Source organism: Apteryx rowi, unplaced genomic scaffold (assembly GCF_003343035.1).
Source record: "Apteryx rowi isolate R43461 unplaced genomic scaffold, aptRow1 scaffold_339, whole genome shotgun sequence".
Taxonomy (NCBI): domain Eukaryota; kingdom Metazoa; phylum Chordata; class Aves; order Apterygiformes; family Apterygidae; genus Apteryx; species Apteryx rowi.
Genome location: NW_020449852.1, coordinates 585,714 through 594,247, shown reverse-complemented (window position 1 = coordinate 594,247; position 8,534 = coordinate 585,714). Strand labels below are relative to the sequence as shown.

The following is an 8,534-nucleotide window of genomic DNA, read 5'->3' as shown; positions in this document are numbered from 1 at the left end:
GACCTTGATTATTCTGTGATTTTAAAATGTAACTGGTTTTATCATGAAAGAGATACAGCATAAAAGTATGTGAGTGTGTGCACACATGTATTTAGTGAGAGAGAAAGGAACTAGAGGAGTAAAAGAGGAAGTGATACATGTCAGTGGACCTGTTTTATGAGTAACGAGGTGATAAGGGGGGGAGAACAGAGAATGCTAAATTTCCTTATAAAGACAAAATGTATTTCGCTATGGTGTTTTGTCATCAGTCACTTCCCTCACTGGGCTCAGTCTTAGGCTCACAGTCCTGGGCTTGACTAGCTGCTCTGCAGAAAAGGAACATTTTCGTACTCACGCAGCGACCTGTTTCGACATACTGCTTTTGCGGTTTCCCAAACCGCAATTTTTTTTCTTTTTTAAGTTCCTTCCTTTCCACTGGAGTTGAAGCTAACACACAGTTGCTTTGGCAGTTTGGACTCACAGTTTGAGACCACGAGGTAAGTTCAGAGCACCTGCTGTTTTTCCACAAACCACCATTACTGAGTGTACGAGTAGTTTAACTGCACAGGAAATTGTGGTCGCCATGAAAAAGAAGTGCAGGTTCTGTGTTAGTATGAAATATTTTGCAGTTGTTCTGTGCATAGTATTTCTACAGTATTTCAGGAAAGTATTTGACAGATTTAACTGGTTAAAGTGGTATTTGACTGAGTAGAGTGGTAGCCTTTAAACTTCCATTTGCTGGCATTTGGTTAGCTTGGCAGGGTGTGAAGAAATATTGAGCAGTTACTTGGATTATAGAGCGGATCCTTGTAATAGGATAATTCTAATTCCAGTGATGAAAAGACTGATTTTTAAAGCCAATGTATTTCAGCCCATGTTGTTTACAATATACTGTGCTGCCTGTTAGGACATTAGGCTTTTATAAATGTAATATCACTCTCCAGACAATCAAATTGATCCATGGATTTGGAGCCAAATGTTACTGATTGTAATTTTTGACTACACTGATTGTAGTAGGGACTTTTGCTTGAAAATCAGCAACATGAGGTGGTTCTAAGACTATATTTGTTTTTTATGATCTTGACTGTTGAAGTTGGTCAGAGCTGTCCCTTGACTTCTTTGGGATTTTAATTCAGGCTGTAGATGAACTGTGACTTGCAAATGTCATGATACTCCAGGAGACATTATGTTCTACAGAAATATAGGAGGTAGTATAGACCTTTGGGCTTATCTTTCCGCTAAGAGCAGTGGACTTTGCTGTTTTTTTCAGGTAGTGGTTTCTTCAGTAAACACATTCAAGTTAAACACTGGCTGTACAACTGACTCTGTGAGTAACTTTGCTTTTCAAACAAATGGGACCTCAGGTCTTTGTTAGTGTAGCTGAAGCCACAGAAAGCATTAGCCACTTGACCCGTCACTGTTGCAAAAATATCAAGTGAAGACAATCTCCAAACAAATGGCAAAAGAGATTGTGTCATTAGAAGTGCAGATGGGTGCTCATGAGATGGCTGTCTGAATATCTTGATAAAAGCAGATCACACCCTTAAATCTGTCATGTGGAGACTCCAGCATGTAAATGTCTTCCCTGTCTCTTGCTTCTTGTGCAAGAGTGGTTTGCCCTCTCAAGCTGGGGCCAGAGGGCCTGGAGAGGGGATCAGGGATGGGCCTGAGCCCACAGGACATGCAGAAACCCCCCTCTTTGCTGGGTAACTCCATCAAAGAGGGTTGCTAGAGCCCGGAGGGACTGGGAAATACCTGCTTGCATGCTGATAGCGGGAGTGGGGATTTCTGCATCAGCTCTGCCCGTAATATCCAGATTGACTTAGCTCAGAAGCTGAAGAAAGTGCTCACACAATAGGTCAAAAAAGGAGCGGGGGTTGTACTGTTAATGTTTTTGAATATGCTTTCTCAGCTGAAATCTGTTAAGCATTTTGACTGAATACTGTTATAGTTATAGCAAATTTGGGATATTGTATAAAAATCATTGTATTTCAGTAAGTCCAATGGTGTTTCTTCTCTCTCCCTGCTCACAAAATCTACCACGCACTCCATAGTGTTATGTTATGCTACCAATTTTTTTTAATACTGCTCCCTACCAATTTCAGTCATGAGCAGCCTAAAATTCAGCTGTGTAGCAAGAAGCATAGTTATGAGACATTTTGATGAAAATCCTACAGTAAAAGTTATCACTATATATTCTTTAAAGCGTGAAAGAACTTTAGAGAGAAGCTGAGTAAAGGGGAAGGAAGRGGAGATGAATTAAGAAAGTACAGTGCATTCAGAAATTTAGCTGATTTTCATACTGTCATTTTTCATGCAAAACAGTAGAATCCAGTGAAACGCTGACACGAAATGTAAAATTTCTGTCAAAATGAAAAGTATTTATCAAAAAAAGCAAACTGCATTTAGCATACTAAATCCAGTTGTGCTCTAAGATGGTGTATGTGGCTCTACACTGGCCATGGTGTAGTAAAACACATTTTTTTCATTTATCGAAGAGGAAGGCTGTAGGCTGGGAAATAAATTGTTCAAAGAGAAAAGAGGCTGCCAGGGGTTTGCTCCCTGTTAAACTGAGACCATTTTTAAGTTGCTAGTTGCAATGCATTCCTGGCAGTGACATGTTTCTCGTGGTGGTTGGCACGGCCGACCGCCTCCGAAGCTGCCGTTTCCTGTGGCGGGCACTGGCAGCCCTCCTCAGGGCTGCAGGCCACCAGCGTGGAGATGATGGCACATGGCCCCATGGGAGCAAAAGCAGTGAGAACAGGAAGAGGGTGTGCCGCGCGCCCCGAGACCAGGGCTTTTGGTGCGAACCAGCGCGCGTGGTGGCAGAGCGCCTGGGAGAGCAGGGCCACCACCTCACCCGCACCCACTCGCATCCCCACGTGGGCGCGGGTGAGAGAGGATGCTGCATTTTCTGCTGTTTTCTCAGCACCATCTGGGCTGTAAGGGCACAGTCTAGGCCAGAGAGCACAGGTTGAAGCCTTTGAAATACTGCTGTGCAGTAGGAGGGTATCTTTGGGATGACCAAATGCTCAGTCGCAAAGCCAAAGGAGGCATAAGAACACTGTACTCAATTTAATTAAGTTTCTGCTCAGTTTCCCCCATGCACAGAGACCCCACAGCTCCAAGCATGGTGTGACTGCAGGGTTGGGTCATAAGCAGAAGGCAGCCCATAAGGAGAGTGGATACTCAGATGTGCCGTCCGTTTGTCCGGCCTGGTTTGGGGGTTAAATGGCTTGCTTGCTTGGGGGCTTGCTGTGCCCTTAGGAATCACCTGCTGAAATCAGTGAAGAGTTGTGCAGAACTGATAAAAATAATACAACTCCCAAGTACGGACAGGCCGCCAGTCTATTCTGGGTGCTGGCAACGCGCACAGGATCTCCCAAACCACAGCAATGACACGAGAGACGTAAATCTGGGTGGAATCAATTGAACGCAAATGCGTATTTGCAGTCTGTACCTAAAAATAATGTGTCCACCTCTTTTTTACGGATGAAACCTGCTTTTAATATTTTCCATGCAGAGAGGAACTGCTTTCATCCTAATAAGCTGGAAACATGTGCAGCGTTCTCCTCCTCATGTATCAGATACTGTGCTTTCTTGGTAAATTTGAACTGAGTCAGTACTTTGTGATCAGATCTTTTGCCGCTGTGTTGCAGTATGGTGACTACCTGACAGCAATAAGGAGAGAGGCTTTTATCTGTCTGCCTGAGGGTTTTCTGTGCCTGGTCATGATGTGGCAGCTGTGGAGGAGCTCCTCGTACCAGTATCCAGCATGCCTCTGTCGAGTGTCCTCCTCCTCACCTGCCTTAGCTAAYGGAGGTGGGACTGGGTGGGACTGACCTTTTCATACCAAATAGGAAATTTGCTGAAGGACTGAAACTGTTTGGAAAACTGGCATGATTTGAAAACTGGCTTTGGCCAAAAAAAAAAAAAAAGGAGAAAAACCATCACCAGAAAGCATTTGAGAATCCAAATGTTCAATTTCAGTTTTCATTCCAGAACATTTTCATTTAAAAGCTACCTGGTGTTTGAAAAGGAAGAGAAAAGGTAAGTGACCCAACAACAAAAAAAATCTAAAATGTCCTGGATCAACAAAAATGCTTTTTCCTTTTTTTAAAAAAAATTCAGCAGACTGACCTAAAAACCAATATGCACATATTACTACAGGAAGCATTTTGTAGGCTGTCTTCCTGGTATGATATATTTGACAGATGGAAGACACAYAAGGACTGTATTTAAGGGTTCACAGCTCTGCATTTCAGTGGCTTAGTTTCCCTGAAGGATTGGCACTCCCTACTGCTGAGTATATTGGAAAGACATCTTCATTCCTTTACAAATTCTGTGGATTTTCCCTTCCTAAGGCCTGTTGACTCGTATTTGATTTAGGACTCAGGCACTGCATTAAAAAATAAGGTCCTTCATAAAAGGGAGCATTAAGAAAATAATTCATGGAGCATCACCATGTTGCTTTCTGAAGAGTGATATATGTCCTTTTTCTGTGTTTCTTCCAATTCTGTATGAAATATAATACATGAAGCRCAGCAGCTTAACAATTCCAGTGCCTACAGACAAAGTGAGATTTTGCTGGTGCAGGTAGTTGTCTTTTAAAATGTCTTTGTGACAAAGATTGTCATTTATTGTGAGCTAAATTGTGGATCCAGGGAGGAACTATTTGCTATAACTTCAGAAAGATTCCTCTCTTTTTTTGTGTGTGTGCTGATTTAAACAACAAAATCCTAACCAGACTGAAGCCATTGTAATATCCAAGTTATACATCGCTAATAGAGTCAAGCATGCTTTTAGGATTTAAAATTTAGTTCAGCATTTTTGAGGAAACTAGAAAAAACGGTTATCAATGTGTGTGTCTAGCTATTTAAATAGGCAAATATTCATGCCACCGAGTGCATAACTGGAAAAACAAACATTTTTTATGCATCATCTCACCTGTTCAAAGATGTTGTAATTCTTTGTGCTTCTTCAGAGATTTTCAAAGTTGTTATTTAAGAAATGCATCTAAATTGACATGTGGTTCAAAACTTAATGGTGCTTGCTAATGCCATCAGCCAGGGTGAGCAGCTGCCTAGTCGTGTAACTAACCAGCAAGGAAGGAGGTAGAGATACCTTGAGACATATGGATTCAGGTTTTTATCTTACGTCACTAGTGGAAAAAAATCCTACTATGCCCCACAACTAAATGTCCATACAATCGGACTGGAAGCTGTGACACCAAATTAAAATAAAGGATGTTGATGGAAGTGTTTGTCTGTCTAAGACAACTGAATTCCCTGAAACCATCGCTACAAATTGTCACTACTCCCAAATTGGCAGAAACTCTGGGGAATTTTAAAGTGTTAACGCTACTATCCTGCTTTGCTGTGAGTCCGGTATGGATTATTCTGCTAGTAGTGCGGGGACACAAGCATGTTATTTTGATTAGAATTTAACAATAACTACAGATAAATATATGAGAGAGAGAGAAATATGAGAGAGAGAAACCTTTGTCTCTCATAAATTTACAAGAGAAAAACATAACAATAGCAAGTATACTAAGAATATGAAGTGTAATTGGGAGGCAACCTATTTTGGATTATGTGAAAAATACATTTTGCTGATTGTCTGCAAGATGGCTTTGCCTCTGTCATTTACTGCTTTTTAGAATATGAAGTTTAAAGAAGTTAAAGTTGTTTTTGCCAATGAGCACAAGATGGAACTTTAAAATTGAGGAACTTTTAGCCCACACTGTTGTGGATGTAATACAGATTCTTCTTTCAACACAAGATCCACTGAATAATTTCTCTTTTTCTCTCTCCTTAGCAAGAGGCAAACTGACACTTGTCTCCACAAGGAAAATGTTTGTAAGGGCTGAACCCGTAAATTCTCCTCCTTTCTTATCTCCTCCTTAGCCCTTCCATAATATAGAAAATATGCTGTTAGAGATGCACGATTTGAACAGAAAATGCATGCAGAAAGGGCGGTGGCAGCTTTAGGGGATACTTGGGCTTTTCTGTGGGGACACTTACAAGAGAGAGATAGAGAGAAATATTTCTGGGAAGGAATATCCTATCAGGGGCATTCTGATGAGTGAGCAGGAATGAGCAGGGTCCCAAGGATGCAAAAAGAATTTATCAAATAAAACCAGAAGAAAGAATATGCTGGAGATGCTGGCTACTCCCATATATTTTCTGAGCTGCAAGAACACTTCAGCTTTATCACAAGGGTTTCTGCTCAGTTCTGGTGGCACTTGTCTTACTTCTGCTCACTGGCAGGGCAGGCTGGGTGCCAGGAGAGGGCTTCTGGTGGTCTCTTTTTGAAATTAGCTGGAAAAGAAATACTCATTCAGAAAAGAGCTGGGGAAGTATTCCATAACCCTAATGGAAAGCCAGGCTTTTGGAAACTGGATTTTGGGGATGAGACAAGAAAGAGAAAAGAAAAGGAACCGGAGCCGTGAACTCTGATGAAGAAAAGGGCACGGTTTTGTGTGTAGAGGCGGACACAAAGTCTTGTGTTTCCTGATGCGATTCTAACTAACTGCTCTGTTTTGCAAGAGTGAAATGCTGGTGTTTCATCACTTTCAGAAGGAATAAACAAGTTGGAAGAGAAGATGGCAGAAGTAATAGGGAAATGTATGTGACAGCAAACACACACGCAGTCCTTTATCTGATCACTCTCTGACAGCTTAGAGGGATTACTGTAACATTAACAAAGTACTAATGCATTAAGAAAATAAAGCCAGGAAAGTCATTTATTCAAATTTCTCAGCACCAAATTCACTGTTAGGTTGATCCTGACCACATAAATATATGTTTGTGAAAGGTAATGTTGCCTCATGAAATTTGCTTTTTTGCTTTGGGGAAAAGTACAACTTTATGTCTAGCTGTAAAGTGCAGTTTTACGTCTTCAAGGTTTTCATTGTCTTGCCTGTAATAAAGCTTAAACACCAGAGAAGGGGAGGAAAATATGAAACAAGGTAACTATTTAATACAAGTCATGGAAGCCTTTAGGTTTTTAATGACTTTGCCATTTATTATTTATATTGCATCCTGAGAGCACACTTTGCCAAGTAATATATAACAAGGCAGCTTCTCAGACTATGGCTTCAAAATCAAGGGAGATGAAAGAACATATATATTGCTGTGTTTCAATTTAGTATTAATATTTAGTTTTGAGATTGTTTTAGTGCTTCCATTATATTCCAGACAGAAAATGGTTTTTATTAGATCTCTTAAAGCATTATTAGATCTCTTAATACATAYAACGTATTATTTTGGATATGACAGCAGGAAAGAGAATGCTTCACGTTTTAGTACATATTTGTTACCATTCTCAGCACCTTGAGTGAGACCATTTTTTTACATGAACATATAACTCAACATTTGTCTGTTGAGCAAGGAGTGTTTTTGCACTTTTTTTTTTTTTTTTTTGCAATAGCAGGCTTATGCTGTTTGACAAACAAAACAAGTGTCACATCCAGGCAATTTATAATCTGATGCCATTTGAAACTCAGCTTGTCTAAAAGAGTGTTTTATTTTCCTTCTGAATTTTTATTACCTCCCATTTCTTTCTTGTTGGCAGCTCCACTGTCTTTCTTGCTCCGACCTATGCATCCTGCCTCCATATCCAAGTACGTGCTGACTTTCATCTCTTTCTCTGCAAGGAACTTCAGTCCTTTCACTGATCTTCTATCAAGCCAAGTTCAAGATCCTTCCTCCCAGCTGCTGATGACCTTGAAATCTCATTCGTGCTGATGTTTTTATTTGTTCCCTCTCAAATTCCCCTCCCTCTTCCATGCTTCTCTCTCTGCCCTGCTTCTCTCTCTGCTTCTTGTCCTTGTCCATTGCCTGGCCTCCATCAGCTATTTTTCCCTTTGCTGATAGTGCCTGTGATCTCCACATATTCTCCTTCRTTGTTATACTGTCCTCCGCATTTTCTTTTCTGCATTTGTGTTGCCTAAATGATTTTGCAAATACTTTGGAGAAGAGATTAGTAGTGTATATTTACAATGGCCTGGGGGTTATCAGTAACTGGATAATGCAGCTACGGTTGTTGGATGCTTGATGGGATGTCCATGTTGCATTGAGGATAATGAAGTGCTGGAAATGTTTGACCTCTAGAAGCAGATGACTCCACACTTAGCTGATAAAATCAGAAGAAAAATATTGGGCCTGATGTCCCACACTATTATCCAGAAGCAATTTACATTGCTGTTTGCCTAGACATTCTTTATTTTTAATAATCTAAGCAAAACAGGCAGTTTATATACAGAAAAGCAGCTTTTTTTAAAGTGGATTTGCTCCTTTTTGCTGTGTGTTGCTAAAGCCCTGGACTTTTATAGCTTCTTCTCTCTCTTGATTTCCCTGTCTTTGTTTTACTGCTTAAACAATTTCAGAAATGACAGTGATTTTTAATTGTGAATTACTCTGAAATCTTTACTCTGAAAATTCTGGTTTTGATTAGCCCAGTGTAAATTTGAGGACTTTCATGTATACTTAACAGCTCAGTTGTGTGACGGAGCAGACAGTAACAAGGGCTTCATGGTCCACGTACAACTACTC

General features: G+C 40.5%; 1 protein-coding gene across 3 annotated transcripts in view; it reads left to right on the top strand.

Annotated features, from left to right (window-relative positions):
* Positions 1 to 257: 257 nt before the first annotated feature.
* The window catches only part of LCP1 (lymphocyte cytosolic protein 1), a 32,238-nt gene continuing 23,961 nt past the window's right edge, over positions 258 to 8,534 (top strand). Inside the window, exons 1-2 of one of the 3 annotated variants that reach the window (XM_026072224.1) lie at positions 258 to 476; positions 1,250 to 1,306. The gene's annotated coding sequence lies outside the window, so the exon portion shown is untranslated. Of the gene's footprint in view, positions 477 to 1,249; positions 1,307 to 7,583; positions 7,604 to 8,534 lie in introns of those variants that run through there. The other 2 variants (XM_026072223.1, XM_026072225.1) reach the window with 2 other exon arrangements.